The sequence below is a fragment of the Silurus aristotelis genome, assembly GCF_946808225.1.
Source record: "Silurus aristotelis genome assembly, chromosome: 6".
In the NCBI taxonomy this organism is placed as follows: domain Eukaryota; kingdom Metazoa; phylum Chordata; class Actinopteri; order Siluriformes; family Siluridae; genus Silurus; species Silurus aristotelis.
Window position 1 is genome coordinate 34,476,800 of NC_139579.1, and position 7,940 is coordinate 34,484,739.

Consider the following 7,940-nt stretch of genomic DNA (forward strand, 5'->3'; position numbering starts at 1 on the left):
GTCACCGTCCAGGGAGCTTGGAGGCAGGGGGTCGCCGTGAGAGGGATCCTGAGGCGAGCCATCACCGATGGAGGAGCTCGGGAGCACAAAGTCGCCAAGGGAGGAGCTCGGGAGCGAGACGTCGCCGAGGGAGGAGCTCGGGAGTGAGAAGTCGCCGAGGGAGGAGCTCGGGAGCGAGACGTCGCCGGGAGTGGAGCTCTGTGACGTGACTTCGTCTTCTGAGTGCTTAAGGGGCGAGCCGTCACCTTTTGGGAGACTGTGGGGTGAGCCGTCGCCTTCGGATGAAGCCGGGGGCAATGGGTCAACTTCCCTTTCACAGTCTCGGAGGTGGGTTGAGTGCTCCGGGATCCCATTAGGTGAAGAGGTGCTCTCAGGGATGTGCTGGACCCGGAACCGGGCTCTCCTTGGGACGCTGGAGCAGAAATGAGCTTGCCTGGAGACCCTGGAGCGGAGGGGAGCTCTCCTGGAGACCCTGGAGCGGAGGGGAGCTCGCCTGGAGACCCTGGAGCGGAGAGGAGCTCACCTGGAGACTCTGGGACAAAGGTGAGCTCTTTTCAGGACTCTGGAGCGAAGTGGAGCTCTCGGGGACTCTCTGGAGCGAAACGGAGCTCTCGGGGACTCTCTGGAGCGAAACGGAGCTCTCGGGGACTCTCTGGAGCGAAACGGAGCTCTCGGGGACTCTCTGGAGCGAAACGGAGCTCTCGGGGACTCTCTGGATAGGAACGGAGCTCTCTGGGACTCTCTGGAGTGGAACGGAGCTCTCGGGGCCGCTCTGGATGCTCTGGAACTGAGAAGAGCTCTCGGGGCCGCTGTGGACACTCTGGAACTGAGAAGAGCTTTCAGGGCCGCTCTGGAACTGAGAAGAGCTCTAGGGGCCGCTCTGGACATTCTGGAACTAAGAAGAGCTCTCAGGGCCGCTCTGGAACTGAGAAGAGCTCTTGGGGCCACTCTGGATGCTCAGGAACTGAGAGGAGCTCTCCTTTGAGACCTGGAGCGGAGCTGAGCTCTCCTTGGAGACCGGGAGCGGAGCTGAGTCATCCCAGGGATTCTGGAGCGGGGCAGAGCCATCCTGGAGGTTCTGGAGCAGGGAGGAGAGCTCCTGGAGGTCCTGTAGCGGGACGGAGCCATCCTGGATGGATGGACGGTGGATATCCCCTGGAGAATCTGAGGTGGAGCGGAGCTCTCCTGAAGGGCCTGCAGCAGGGCGGAGATCTCCTGGAAACTGTGGTGTGAAACGGCGCTCTCGGAAGCGGGGGAGAGGAGATGGAGATCAGCCGTGATCATCCCGAGTTCCTTGGTGAGCAGCTGCAGGAACCGGGCCGCACGAGCCGAACTCACCTCCAGTCACGTCCCACAACTCACTGGCAAGAGAGAGAGTTTCCCCAGTCAGTAGAGATGTGAAACGCGATCTTCGCTCCTTCCGTCAGGAAGCTGGACGGGTACGCCTCCATATAACTTTTCACACTCCGTAAAAATATGCTTCACTCAGCCCTGTTGCCGGAGAACCGTGCCGGGAGTCCCATGACGTCATCGAGGGGGTGTGGTGCTGCCGAGCACGATCGAGAAACGGCTGTGGGCTTCCGGGTTTTCCCGGAGGCGGAGCTTTGCTGCCGCTTGATCGCGGCCGAGCGAACCCGACCTCCGAGGTTCAGTTCCCTCCGGGACCACGGCGTTAATCCGATCATGTCCCCCCCCCTTTTTTTTTCTTCTTTTTTTCTGTCCGTATACTCCTTTTCAGGGGTCCGTTATTCTGTTGTGCGGCGGATATGGAGGCAGAAGCTGGAATAGAAGCCCACGTGTTAATTTAAACAGAGAGGCAAAGCCAACACAAAATACCCGGGATAATCCGGCAAAAGGCAGTCCAGTAATATTATCCACGGTGCGTACTGGAGGAAGCGCGGCGCGAAGGCAGCGACAGAGACACGTCAGTAGTCCGAGGTGCGCTGGGGAGGGTAAACGCAGGCGTAGAGAGAGCGAGGAGTCCGGGAGGAGAAGGTATGTAGCGGGAGAAACATACACACTAACGCATACCACCATGAACCTACAATAACGGACAGGGAGTGTGGGTGAATGTGGGGTTTTTATAGGAGCTGGGGAGAAGCGAGTGAAACGAGTCACAGGTGTTGCCCATGAAGCCCGATTGCGAGCAGCTCTGTGCGGGCCGGGCACACACGGGAGAAGGAGCGAGGTGCTTTGGGGAAACCCGAAGTTTGACAGCCGCCGAAGGGGCCGTGGCAGGGGAATTCCTGACACCTTTTTTTTTTTCTTCTAATGAGTACAGAAGAATATATTTTAGAAAGTTTTGATAACCAGACAGTGGACAGTATCCATCGACTTCTATAGCAACTGGGGAAAAATAGATCCAGTGGAAGACAAGACAGTTAACTTGTCTGGTTAACAAAGATTTCCCAAAATCTTCTGTTCAAACTCATACAGTTCATACTCATAAAACAACATGAGTAAATTAGGACAATTTTTATTTGTAGGTCAACTACCCCTTTAATGTAAAGCCGATTCAAGAATGAACATCTTGTTTTTAAACAATTGGGGAATAGCACAGCAAGATGAACATCCCAAAACTAATGTAGGAAAATGTAAATAATTCAAAATCACTGGCACAGATTAACACTGTATAGGCTCAAACAGCAGTCACTCGAATGTCTTGCATTATTTAATGAAAGCTACATGAAACACTAATGAAAATGGGTGAGGAAAACTCCTAACAGCAAAAATAGAGCTGAAAAAACAAACAAACAAAAAAACCACACACTGCAGACATCTCAGAGCTTCAGCCATAAAACGGGTTTAAAACAGGAATTAGTCAACAAACATTCTCAATTCATGAAAGGCCTTTTTTTATGAGGGAGTTGCATCCTGCTCGTGGATGGCATCTCTCATAACTTCATCAGTCTCATCAGTCTCAGACAAGAGTGTTGCAATTCACTTTGGGTATGTGAGATAAAATGCATGGTAATAAGCCAGGAGGTATAGAGGCCCCTCATGGAGCAAGTCTTTGTAAAATGTTAGAACAGGGGTTGTACCTACAATCACAATGCAGTTCTCTTCACCAACCAGCAAGACAGGACTGGAAAACATGCACCGATGAATGTAGGTATCAGGATCGTCTGAGGGCTGGAAACCAAATATAAAAATACAGAATTTAGACTACAAACACAGTAAACTTTAAAATAAGCAATGTTGATGTTTTATTTGTTGTGGGGTGGAAGTGGTTAATGAGGAAAAAGAAATGCTTGTTTTCAGTTTTTTTTGTAGTATCAGTACATATGTAATGCATCCAATATAAAAATCCAATCTTGATGCTGCCATTGTCGTCCTGTGGAGTGCTTGATCTTGAAGGTGGTTACAGATTGACTGTTGATGCACTGGAATCAGCATCATAGTCACTTACTGCAGAAGGTTCTCTGTCCTGACCTGCTCTCTCGAAAGGAGGGTGTTTGGCCTTCATGGGACTTCGGATATTTGAAAGTCGCTTCAGGAGCTTATTGGCAACACCATCCTGTACAACAGAACAAAAGCATCAATGAATAGTTTTAAAACAATGTTATCAGCAACATTTTTTTTTACATAATTAAGTAAATAAAGTCTCTCACCGACTCATGCCTACATCCAGCTGACTTGTCTTTTATCATAGGGTAGTATTCCACTAAGCGCTTTGCCGTGGCATTACCCATGTTTATTGGGATATTTTTAGTGATCTGAAGAGGCTCTTGAAATTGATATCCTCATGATGTTTGTCATGGTATTTCGGATGAGCCGGCAGAAGAGTTCTTTTGAGAAGGTATCTTCACTCTTTTTTCTAAGATGCAGCTGCTCAAAGTATTTGTATCTCACATATTGTAGTTCACTGTCAGTAAAGAGAACTTGTTCTGGGCTGGGTAACTTTCAAAAACTTTGAAGTGCTGGGGCCATGCTTTTTTTCATTGTGTTCATCATCTGCTGATGAACCTTGGACTTTAACAGGAATAGTGTTGCCTTAAAGTACAAATATATTCATTAATCAACTGAGACAAAGTCATTTATTATTTTATCACAGAATGTGTCACTTGTGTGTTATTCTTCAACCACACTAACTTACATATAAATCATCTGCACTGAAATGATGTCCACTAGCAGGTATAAGCACGTATAGGTTCATAATACAAGTATTTTAAGTTAAATTATCTGTTCTTTCTTATGAGTCAAAAGCCAAATGTCTTCATGCCACAGGAAGTGCTCAGGACCAGGAAAGAGATCTCGAATATCCTCTCATGAGAGAGTTGGTAAAATGTCTTCCCAAATGTTAGCAGCTTAAAACACATGCAAATAAATTAGTTAGCATAGCTCAGTATTACTAAATTAGCACTTATTAATAAATCTAACAACATAAAAAGCAAAATGAAAAAATCTCAGAAAAGTTTTATTAAACAGATCTGAAGAGAATGAGACTGGCCTTTGTAATATGTTTAACTAACTTCATTCAGTTAGAATTCCAGGAACGTGGTTTTTTGGTGGGAAGCACAGCATATTTAATCACAGTTCAGTTTCAAATACAAGAATGACCATAAGAAACAATCAAGTTTTTAGAAATAAGCAACATTTTTGTAAAAATTATTAACCGTTTAGAAAGGAAATCGCAGGGTTTAACGTGACTTAGGCAATGCACGATATATACACACGTGATTTTTTTCTTATTTCTTGTGTTTTAAGTGTTTGGTTTAGCGTGAAATAAAAGAAGTTATTCCTGATATAACTAAAATAATCCTGATATTACATGCGTTTAAAATACACATTTAAAATACACATGGGAGGGAGAGAGCAATCAAATCAAATCAAATCAAATTTTATTTGTCACATACACATACAGCCAGGTCCCCTGGTGGTCTAGTGGTTAAGATGCAGCGCTCCCACCGCTGCGACCCGGGTTCGATTCCCGGTCAGGGAACCATCCCCAGCCACTCTTAGTGCCGGTCCCAAGCCCGGATAAATTGGGGAGGGTTGCGTTAGGAAGGGCATCCAGCGTAAAACATGTGCCAAATCAAACGTGCGGAGGATCCGCTGTGGCGACCCCTAACGGGAGAAGCCGAAAAGAAAGTTTTACATACACATACAGCCGGGAAAATAAGTATTTGACACAGCAACATTTTTATCAGTAAGGGGATTTGTAAGTGGGCTATTGACACAAAATTTCCACCAGATGTAACCATCAAGCCAAATATTGAATTTATACAAAGAAATCAGAACATTTAAGTCTACAAGTTGAGTCATAATAAATAAAGTGAAATGACACAGGGAATAAGGATTGAACACAATTTATTTAATACTTTGTAGAAAAGCCTTTGTTGGTGATTACAGCGTCTAGACGTCTCTTGTATGGAGAGACCAGTTGTCTGCATTGCTCAGGAGTGATTCTGGCCCATTCCTCCACACAAATGATCTTTAAATCTTGTGGGTTCCTGGGGCCTCTTTTATGAACTTTGATCTTCAGTTCTCTCCAGAGATTTTCGATGGGATTTAGGTCAGGTGATTGACTGGGCCATTCAAACAACTTGATTTTCTTTCTTTGAAACCACTTCATTGTTTCCTTGGTCTTGTGTTTGGGATCGTTGTCTTGCTGAAAGGTCCACCCTCTTTTCATTTTCAGCTTTCTGGTAGATGGCAGCAGATCTTTATCCAGAATGTTCCGGTACATTTTTCCATTCATCCTGCCTTCAATAATATGAAGTCTGCCAGTACCCCTTGCTGAAAAGCAGCCCCAAACCATGATGCTTCCACCCCCAATCTTAACTGTTGGTATGGTCTTCTTGGGGTGGTGGGCAGTGCCATTTCTTCTCCAAACATGGTGTGTAGAATGACTGCCAAAATGTTCAATTTTGCTTTCATCTGACTATACTATAGTCTCCCAATAATCCACAGGCTTCTTCAAATGCTCTTTCACAAACTTTAACCGAGCCTCAACATGCTTTTTGTTCAGCAATGGAGTCTTGTGTGGAGATCATGCATGGATACCATTGTGGTTCAGTGCATTGCTTATAGTTTTCTTTGAAACAACAGTACCTGCTGATGCAAGGTCTTCCTGAAGTTCTGCCCGAATGGTTCTTGGCTCTTGGCGAACTCTCCTGATTATTCTTTGGACTCCTCGGTCAGGGATCTTACGTGGAGCACCTGATCGTGGCCGGTTTATGGTGAACTGATCATATCATCCAAAGATTCAGAGAATCTGGAACAATCTCTGTGCGTAGGGGGTGAAGGCCGGAAAACCATACTGGATGCCCATGATCTTCGGGCACTTAGACGGCACTGCATCACATACAGGAATGCTACTGTAATGGAAATCACAACATGGGCTCAGGAAAACTTCCAGAAAACATTGACGGTGAACACAAGCCATCATGCAATTTGCCGTCGCCGGCTAAAACTCTATAGCTCAAAAAAGAATTCAATTCAATTTATTTTTATTAGTATAGCGCTTTTAACAATGAACATTGTCTCAAAGCAGCTTTACACAGATAATGTGGTGATTAAAAGTAAATATGTTCTTTGTAAGTATGTTTGTCCCTGATGAGCAACTGTGGCAATGAAAAACTCCCAGAGATGGCATAAGGAAGAAACCTTGAGAGGAACCAGACTCAAGAGGGAACCCATCCTCATCTGGGTTACACCAAATGTCCATTTGAAGCAGATATACAATGTTGCGGGGTTCAGTGATGACGATCAAAAGCAAACTGTATTTCTGAGTCAGTGTAAGAGAGTGTTGACATTAACTACAGTCCAGTCCATCCTCAAAGCGCCCGTTCTTACTCCGGAATTTCATGGAACCACCCAAGGTGTTGATGAGAAACCGTCCCAAGCTGCACAGAGTCGCCTCCAGTCGAAGAGAACACTATCCAGAGGCAGACCTGGACGAAGTGGGAAGATCCACGGAGGGGAGAGGGGCAGGAACAGTGGTCACTGGAACCTCAGGAACATGTTTAACTCAACCGAGAGAGAGAGAGAGAGAGAGAGAGAGAGAGAGAGGAAGAGAAGGATATGGATTATTAAGTCTCCTGATTGTTGTATGAAAGTTAATGTCACTGTGCAGTTTGGACTCCAGCAAGACTCGCTATGGCAGCATAACTAAAAGGGAGAACCAGAAGGTAACACAGACATGAGGGATCTCTGGGATAAGAGACGACCCACCACAGCACCATCAACAAACCTGAGTGAACGTGTGAATGTGAGGGGACGACAGCATACAAATATCCCAGTTCACCAAACACTCTATATCCATGTTCTTTCCAGATCTGAGCCTTCAACCTCGACTTGATCACTGAGACTGTGTCTGAGTCCCGAACACTGGTTGGAAGGCTGTTCCATAACTGTGGGGTTTATAAGAGAAAGATCTGCCCCCTGCTGTAATCTTCATTATTTGAGGAACCAACAGATAGCCTGCACCTTTTGATCTAAGTAGGCGTGGAGGATCATACTGGTACAGAAGTTCACTCAGATACTGCGGTGCGAGACCATTAAGTGCTTTATAAGTCAGTAGTAGTAAGAAGCCATATCTAAACATGATCCAGAAGCTCAGGCGTTTTCTCAGGACAAGGCTCATTTAAAATGGACTGTGGCAAAGTGGAAAACTGTTCTGTGGTCAGACGAATCAAAATGTGAAGTTCTTTTTGGAAAACTGGGATGCCATGTCATCCGGACTAAAGAGGATAAGGACAATCCAAGTTGTTCTCAGCGCTCAGTTCAGAAGCCTGCATCTCTGATGGTATGGTGTTGCATGAGTGTGTGTGGCATGGGCAGATTACACATCTGGAAAGGCACCATCAATGCTGAAAGGTATATCCAAGTTCTAGAACAACAGACGCTCCCATCCAGACGTCGTCTTTTTCAGGGAAGACCAGTAGTTTACACCTCTGAGGTGCCCAGGGTCTACTTTCTTGGATGGAGACACGAGT